General features: G+C 39.6%; 1 pseudogene; it reads left to right on the forward strand.

Annotated features, from left to right (window-relative positions):
* The first annotated feature begins 6,770 nt into the window (after positions 1 to 6,770).
* Positions 6,771 to 7,489, forward strand: LOC125408183 (peptidyl-prolyl cis-trans isomerase A pseudogene; annotated as a pseudogene).
* The last annotated feature ends 2,263 nt before the right edge of the window (positions 7,490 to 9,752 follow it).

The following is a 9,752-nucleotide window of genomic DNA, read 5'->3' on the forward strand; positions in this document are numbered from 1 at the left end:
TCAACACATGTACATACACATACATACATATACACAACATACATTTGCACAAAGAAACACAGAGATATAAATTGAGAACATATAGTAAATATCTTTCCAACAAAACTAACACCTCTTAAAATATACACACAGACAATTGAAAAGAGAATTAGAAAAAGATTCATGGACTATGAATTCCACTCCTGAGTATAGGCCCATGCTTATATATAGTATGGCAGCCAGGCTCAAAAGCCATAGGCCACACCTGAGATGGTCAGGTAACCTTCCAGACAGGCTGTTGCTACCCTAACAAAACGTCAGGATGTTGCTCTGCTCCTTTGTTTGTGATTTGGAGGATGCCTGACAAGAGATGCAAATTCAGCCTACATGACTGAGCTAGCATACTGACCAGAAAGATGTGACAGCAAGCACAGGTAGACGTGGACATGGTTACCTAGGAAACAGAATGCTAATGATTTTCCCTCTCAGTTTATTTTTTGATATATAAGGCTGTTTGGAGAATTAAGAAGAGGAGTTCTTCAGCACGTGAACTCAGGATTTCAGGAGGAATCTGTGAGAATCTCCCTCCTGATAAAGCCATGTGAGTTGTGTCATTATTCTCGCGCCTCCATGCCAAACAAGAGAGAGATAGTTTATGTTGGAGTCTGGTCAAGAAAAATATTGTAGGGCCTGGACAGGCACTGGACCCCAACACTGAGTCTGTATGCCAAATACTTGACATAAGGATGATCACAGCTGCACTGATCCTGATGGGAAGATATGTGGTACTTGAAAGACCATAGGGCCATATATTTGAATGCTTGGTATAAGGTTAATGAACTGTTTATAAAGGATTAGGAGGAGATGTGGGATTTCCCTCTGTATACTATAAATATATTTTATTACCATTAGTTAATAAAGAAGCTGCTTTGGCCTATGGCAAAACAAAATATAGCTAGGCAGAAAAACTAAACCAAATGCAGGTGGAGTCACACAAGAAGCAAAATTGAGGTAACAAACCATGAGCCTCATGGTAAAATATAAAATAATAGATATAGGCTAGTTGAAGATATAAGAACTAGCTAGGAATATGCCTGAGTCTCTGGCCAAACAGTGTTGTAATTAATATAGTTTTTGTGTAGATTATTTGGTTTGGGGTGTCCAGGAAATGCAAGTGTAGTCTCCATTTATCTGTTATTAGGGAGGTATGACCTTGCTGATGTGTCACTGGAGATAATCTTTGAGATTTCAAAAACCCAACCCATACCTGGTCTCTTTTTCTCTGACTGCAATTTATGGATCAGACTGAGTTCTTAGATACCATTCTGACACCATGTTCACCTGTCTGCCAGGTACTTCCCACCACCATGTTCATACACTAAATCTCCGCAACCATAAGCAAGCCCTAAAAGGTTACCTTAATCATGCTGTCTCCTCACAGCATTAGAACAGTAACTAAGAAAGGAAGAAGCAGCCTAGCTATCATTATAAGTGTAAACAAATAGTATCTAGTATGAAAACACAATGAAATATCACTAAACCTATAAAAGTAAGAGTATAGAAATTATGGTATGCCTTTTAATGAGAGTACACAAAGTAAACCCAGCCAGTGAACAAGACATAAATGAAATAAAAAAACCTTATGCAAACTAACTAATAGTGGTAAAAATTATAAAAAGAGAAAACAGATGTATGGTAACCAAGGGACTGGAAAGGGAGAAAGAAAATTTTGGGTTTAATTTCTACAAATCTTGTTTTTACAGTTGATTACAACTGTGCATCTTATATGTGAATATGAATAGTTTTAAAGCACCCACTACTCTGATCATTTCTAATGCTGCTCAGTTCCTTCCTGTGGATGTTGGTGTCAGTTTTGATGCAGGTTATTTTGGGTTGCTGCTCCCTGTGATGGGCTGATATTTCATCAACAGGAAATAGAAGACTTCGTTCAGTCTTCCGGAGAACATGGTGTGGTGGTGTTTTCCCTGGGGTCCATGGTGGGTACCCTAACAGAAGAAAGGGCCAATGTGATTGCAGCAGGCCTTGCCCAGATTCCACAGAAGGTGAGAAACCGTGCCTCAATGTGGCATCCTTACTGAGATGGTCACATCCTGTTCAGGTGTGATTGCAGAAAAATCATGTGAAATTGAAGCTGTCATGTTAGATCTAGCTCATCCCTGAGGTCACTTGTGACACGGAAATACAGGGTGGGGGAGAATGCCAAATATTAGGTGGTAGTTTTGAATAATAACTTTGTTATTAACAATGTGTTCAGAAAGAAAAACACTAAACAAAGTTTTGTAAACTTGGTGGTAGGTAGGTATTACCAGCACAAAACTGTACCTTACTTCCTCCATATTCTTGAAGGATATCTGAGGACCCCGTACACACTACACTATAAGCAAACAACATCTAAATTATAACCAGTAAGTGCACTGGCCCTGTAACAATAACAAAGCACACAAAATTTGCAGTTCTAGGACTGGAGAAGTGCCTCATTCTTGAAGAGCACGTGTTACTCACTCAGGGAAGACGAACTTCTGAGACAGTCATGTCAGTTCATAACTTTCTATAACTGCATCTCCATGGGATCCTATGTCCTCATCTGGGCTGTCATAACAACCACACACAATACTGACTTATTTAGGGTATCCATTGCTGTAGAGAGACACCACGACCACAACAACTCTTATAAAGGAAAACCTTTCGTTGGGGATGGCTTAGAGTTTCAGAAGTTTAATCCATTATCATCACGGCCAGCGGCATGCAGGTAGACATGATGCGGGAGAAAGAACAGTTCTGTATCTTTACCCACAGGAAGCAGAAGAAGATTGCGTGTTGTAGTGGGCATCGGCTAAGCATATGTGACCTGAAAACCTTCCCCCACAGTGAAACACTTCCACGAACAAGGACACACTTTTTTTTTTAACATGATGACACCTCCAAATAATGTCACTCACTATAGGCCAAGCATTGAAAGACATGAGTCCATGAAGGCCATAACTATTCAAACTACCATACATACACACTTGCATATGATCTAACACTAGCTTACACATAAATAAAAGTAAATCCTCATTTTAAAAATGGAGTTTGTGCTATTCTGGTTTATTTGTTTATCTAATTTTATTTCATTATTATTACTATTTGGATGCCCTTTGTTTTCTAAGGAGAAAAGCCGTGAGTTTTGATGGAAAAGGAGTAGCTAGGAAAAGTATGTTATCAAAATATAATGCATGAAAAAGTATCTTTTCAATAAAATGAACAGAAAAAGTAGAAAATGTAATTTTGAAAAATGAGGTTTGTAAAAAATAGTGTAGTATTACTTTGTAATCTTGGCCAAATATGAGCACCTACATATTAAAATGGGCTTCTGCATGGTAATATTTTGCTTGCCATTCAAAACAATAGATAGAATAGGATTTACCAATTCCCAGTCCACCTGAGAAACTAAGGCTTTTAATGCTGAAATAGGGGATAATTGGGGACACTCTCTTGTAGTGATTACGTACTCAGACAGTGGCATGCTACAAGGACCTAATCTAAAATATACCTATGATAAAAGTGATTATAAATGAATTAACTCAAATATAATTGACAAAGATTTATACTGAATTTGGAAAGTAAAAAAATGTTATAAATATAAATTAGATAAAAACATAGTGTATATTAGTAACATTGGTGGATTTTAGAACTGGAGTAACAATCACACATTCTTGTTTTATATTTTTAATATGTACACTGGTGTTTGGACTGCATATTTGTTTGAGTGAGGGTGTTGGAGCCCCTGGAACGGCAGTTATAGAAAGACAGTCGTGAGCTGTTATGTGAATGCTGAGAATTAAGCATGTGTCCTCAGAAAGATCAGTCGGTGCTCTTAACCACTGAGTCATCTCTCCAGCCCTGACACATTTCTTAACTCCTATTTGACATTACTGGACATAACTTTTCTTAAGTTGATGTTAATTAAACACTAAGGTGCCAGGCTGAAGCTTGGATAAGCATGAGACTAACTGCAGGAGAGTGAAGAGAACTTGCAGCCTTGCTGTAGCCGTTCTTCACGGTTCCCATCATCCATCCTCACTGCCTGGTCCTTAGGGGCTGGGGTTTATCTCCATTGATTCTTAATATCTCCAGAATTCTAGCAGGAGTAACTTGACATTTTAACAAAGCAATACGAGGCTAGCTTCATCTTAACAGGTTCTTTGGTGATTTGAAGGCAAGAAGCCAGACACCTTGGGCTCCAACACTCAGCTGTACAAATGAATTCCCCAGAATGACCTTCTCGGTAAGCATCAGGAGACACCTGAGACATAGGAATGGCTGCTCAGGAGGGGGGATGTCCACACTAATGCATTTATGACAACTGTGATCTAGTCCTGGGGAAAATGGATAAAGAACTGATGTGACTATTCTGTGCAGTAACATTTGAGATAAGAGAATCCATTTTACATCTCTGCTATAAATATCGTTCAAATAAACTTAAGTCACTTCTTCATGTTTGTGTTCACGTCCTATTTCTAAACCTTTACATCTGCCTTTTCCTCTAGGTTAGCACAATTTCAAATGCCAGTGAGGACAGTATTCTTTCATTACTGACCCTTTATTTCCTAGCTCCTCACAAAACTCCATAATGAGGCAGGCCTATATTGGATGAAGTATTGCTTGTCCTAAGCCTCATCCCATCAGTATGAGCAAACAGACCCATATTATGTGGAGGCAATCTATCATGAGCTATGGCTACACGGCCTCTTTAGGAGAAGATTCTCTTCCGAATCATTTACTGTGGTTACACATGCTGTTTGCCCCACTTGGGAAAATGCTGCATTTTTTCATCATTGCAAAAAATTATTCTGCTTCCACATTCCACACCTCTATGTGATCTTCAGTTAACCTCTGTGTACTTGCAATGCAGCTTGCTCTAAGACATGGAAGGAAATCAGTTCCATTCCATGGGTATGATAATGTTGTCTAGAGAATATTTGCACTTTCTGTGCCTTTTGCCTCTGCCTCTCATTTTCTTTCTCAGACTTATATTTAACATTTGCCCATATTTTCTCCCCTTGCTAGGTCACCCTAAAACCAGAGATTTTATAACTCATGGTGACACCAATGGCATCAATGAGGCGATCTACCATGGGATCCCTGTGGTTGGCATTCCTTTGTTTGGAGACCAATTTAGTAATATTGTTCACATGAAGACCACAGGAGCAGGGCTTTGACTGAACTTTTTCACAATGTCCAGCACAGATTTGCTCCATGCTATAAAGACAGTCATAATGACCCTTCGTGAGTACAGTGATTTTATTCAAGTTGATACTACTTTAGATAAGTTCTCTCCAAGGTAACAATAGAATTCATCTGACCTTTAAGTTTAAAAACAACAATATAAAACTCATTTAACCATTGAGGAATGAGCATTTACCATCAAACAAGACTGAAAACTATCCCTACAGACTTACTGTATGAGAAATTAGTTTAGAATAATTTGATGAGGAAAATAATGTCTAAACAAGTTATCAAAGACCTGCATCCCAGTCCTTAAGTCATCTCTGCAAAGTATACTCCATTCTCACCAGTTATCATTTTAATCACTAATAGTGTTTTTATTGAAATTTCAGAGAATTTTAAGTTTTTTCTCAAGAGCATCAGTGTGATCATTGTCAAACTGTATGAACCATCTCACTTATAGTGTCAGAAAGGGCTTATGGACATTTGCTCTGCTGGAAAGATTTCCTTCCATAAATGATTTCCCATTTCAGTTTTGGAAAGAATTTCACAGAAAATAGCAACCTCCAGGCAAACCTCCAAACATGTCCCAGTCAAAACCACACTGTACCTAGTGCTCCTCTATGACATTTTTTGAGTCTCGTGATGCTTTTTCTGAACTTTTCATAGGTTTGAAGAAAGTAAACTAATTGACTTTTGATGTTGATGTCTTTAGCTATAAGGAGAATTCCATGAGGCTATCAAGAATCCAGCATGATCAGCCAGTGAAGCCCCTGGACAGAGCCGCTTTCTGGATTGAGTATGTCATGTGCCACAAAGGGGCCAAGCACCTTCTTGTGGCAGCCCATGACCTCGCCTGGTACCAGTACCATCTCTGGATGTGCTTGGATTCCTGCTTGCCTGTGTGGTGATTGTGATGTTCATCATCACAAAGTGTTGCCTCTTTTGCTGCCAGACATTTGTTAAATCTGGAAAAAAGAAGAAAAGGGAGTAGCTGTGTAACAAGTGGGCCAGCTTGTTGGGGTATCTGTTCCCGCCCGGTACCCCACAACCAGCAACTCCCAAGGAAAATCACACACAAGACTCCATAAGGTTATAAACTTATTGGCCCATTAGGTCAGGCTTCTGTTAAATCTTATAACTTATGTTACCCTATTATCCTTATCTACGTTAGCCATATAGCTTGGTACCTTTTTCAGCTGGGTGAGTTACATGCTGCCTCTTCAGTGATCTGTGCAGGAGGGGCTGAGGAAGTTTCCTCCTCCCTAGCCTTCTCCTATTCTCATTGCCCCGCCTCCACTTCCTGTCTGGTTGACCCACCTATACTTCCTGCCTGGCCAATCAGCGTTTTATTAAAATACATGATTGTCAGAATACAGACAATTCTCCCACACCATAGCTGAAGTGGGGAGGACTAACACATGGACCTCCTCCAGTGCATCACTGCAAGGGAGGCTTCCCAACTTATCCCTTAGTCACAACTGACCTGGACACTGTCATTATTATTTCAGCATTTTGAAGTATATTTGAGCTGTCAAAAGTTCCATTTTCACCCGCTTTGCAGACGCCACTGTCCCCTCTCTTGCTGCAGCCATGGTCAACCCCACCGTGTTCTTCGACATCACGGCCGATGGCGAGCCCTTGGGCCGCGTCTCCTTCGAGCTATTTGCAGACAAAGTTCCAAAGACAGCAGAAAACTTTCGTGCTCTGAGCACTGGAGAGAAAGGATTTGGATATAAGGGTTCTTCCTTTCACAGGATTATTCCAGGATTCATGTGCCAGGGTGGTGACTTCACATGCCATAATGGCACTGGCGGCAGATCCATCTACGGAGAAAAATTTGAGGATGAGAACTTCATCCTGAAGCATACAGGTCCTTGCATCTTGTCCATGGCAAATGCTGGACCAAACACGAACGGTTCCCAGTTTTTTATCTGCACCACCAAGACTGAGTGGCTGGATGGCAAACACGTGGTCTTTGGAAAGGTGAAAGAAGCATGAATATTGTGGAAGCCATGGAGCGTTTTGGGTCCAGGAATGGCAAGACCAGCAAGAAGATCACCATTTCCGACTGTGGACAACTCTAATTCTTTTGACTTCTTACCCATCAGATCATTCCTTCTGTAGCTCAGGAGAGCACCCCAGCCCCATCTGCTCGCAGTACCCTGTAATCTCTGCTCTCACTGAAGTTCTTTGGGTTCCATATTTTCCTCATTCCCCTTCAAGTCTAGCTGGATTGCAGAGTTAAGTTTATGATTATGAACAAAAACTAAGTAAGAACTGTTAAAAAAAAAAGTTCCATTTTCTCTCAGTTAAAGAGTACACGTGGAAGACAGTATCACAGTCTTTTTAAGGCTTAATATCACTTACCTCGTATTGTATTCCAAATCTGAAATGACCCACAAACTCACAATTTGTTTTCTTGATACTGCTTACTTTTTCCTTCAGAATTTCTTACCTTGATTCTGTGAAATAATTAAATCATCTCTCATGATCACATTCCTACATCCCCATGTCTCCCCCAATGTATTTCAATTTCAATTACATGTCTTCTTATTTTATTTTTAATAACCCAGTAAGTACAAGTATTTTTACCTATAGATGCATGCATTCATGAGAGGACATTGCTGGATCATGGACAATGTACCAGTGTACACCTAACACCCATAATAGTTATTCAGCCCATGCCAGAATGTATGATTGCCAATAGTTCTTGAAATATGGATGAAGCGTAAGGAGATCCTCCCCATTTATTATGGAATTTTGGTCTTCTGAACTTATGTAAGTCCTGTGTAGCCAAAAGATTCTTTAAGTTTCTGAGTGCGATGGCCACAGCACTTCTCCTCAACATCGGGTTCTTACATTAGTTCCCCATTCTTCTGCAGTATTCCCTGAGCTTTAGCATGGGCCTGATTCTTCTCAGCCATTAGGGGAGCTGTAAGTCTCTGAACTCATTGCCGCCTGCTACAACAAAAGTTTCTCTGATAAAGGCTGAGACCAAACCAGAACTATGGCTATTAACATAACCCTTTATAAAATATTATGCCAACATGATCATTTAGCAAGACAGTAGTAGTTGGTTCCAAGCTTGGATTTTCTTGACCTTTAATCAGGTTTACAGTGTCAGGTTCTTCCCAGTAGAATGGGGCTAAAATCCAATTAGAAAACAGTTAGTTATCCATCTAGTTAGCTTCAGCTGTAAACTTGACAAAACCTAGAGTCATCAATGAGGAAAGTGTGGTCTCTTGGCAAGCCTTTGGGAATGGATATTTATTATTGATTGATAAAGGATGGTCCAGTCCACAGCAGATTGAGCTGATCTGATATAGAAGGGGCCATCCCTGTGGTCCTGTCCACAGCAGGTTGACCTCTCCTAAATCATGATGGTTCTACACTGAATAACGAAGCTAAGTAAGGATGAGTCTGGGAGTCATACAACCCCAACTATCTTTTGAGGTCATACTAGTTACTGCTCTGATATAGCCATGCTGTCATCATGCCAACAGCAGATTCTATTTCTATTCCAGTTAATTATAAATCCAGGAATCCTAAACACCAGAAACAAAACAACAAATGTCACTCAGGTCATCGAATTGTGGGAGACTCTATCACTTCATTTGCATTTTCAGTCACAGTTTGTACAAACCCTATATTAGGTTTATCCTGGACAGAGAGACCTTGTCTTCTTCTTCATATATCCAGACTTCATAGAACAATGTGATAATCAGTGAATAATTTTTGAATGATTCCAGGAATATCATTCTACAGTCCGGGTATATACTGTGAGTTTCTCAAGGTTAGGATACAATTCTAAATGTAAAAACAATGCTATCTTAACTTGATTTCATAGCTGATTCAGACATAACTAGATAGTGCTATTCTAGAAATGAGAAGGGAAAAAAATCAGGCACGGTGTGATTTCTGAAGGCAGATGACATGAATTTATGAGAAAAAGCAGGGTAGTCTGTCTCATGACCCCGATCACGTGACAAAGATTACCTTTATGATATAAAAGAGTTCCTATAATTAATTTTTGAAGTTTTAAGAGCAAAGAGTGAAAATGATAGTTATCATTGTGAAGAAGACAGCAGAGTAAACTGCCAGAATAAACAAGAAGCCAAGTCTCCAGATAAGAGCATGACAAAGAAAACCTGTATCTAGCACATGATGTGTCTCCACATGTTACAGAAAAAAAATGTTTTGTGCAGTGCAGAATCACAAAAAAATAACTAACCAACTGCCACCCTAATTCCAAAATTAAAATATTCACATATTCTGTATTGGTGAGCACTGGATTTCAAAACAGACAAGAGGCCTTCTGCTCCAATGTAAGTTGATGTGGAATTAACTGGATTTTATCAACAAGAAAAAAATCCTATATGAGAAGCATATGCGCTGAAACTAGGAACAATCTTACTACCAATGCAGAGCTGAGTCCTTCATCCATAAACTGTTCACAGCATCAGAGTCAGAAAACAGCAGAAACTCTAGTTAGTAAGAGAGAGGTAAACCCTGTGACAATCTTGGTGTCATGCCTGTAGAGT

Source organism: Myodes glareolus, chromosome 8 (assembly GCF_982192425.1).
Source record: "Myodes glareolus chromosome 8, mMyoGla1.1, whole genome shotgun sequence".
Taxonomy (NCBI): domain Eukaryota; kingdom Metazoa; phylum Chordata; class Mammalia; order Rodentia; family Cricetidae; genus Myodes; species Myodes glareolus.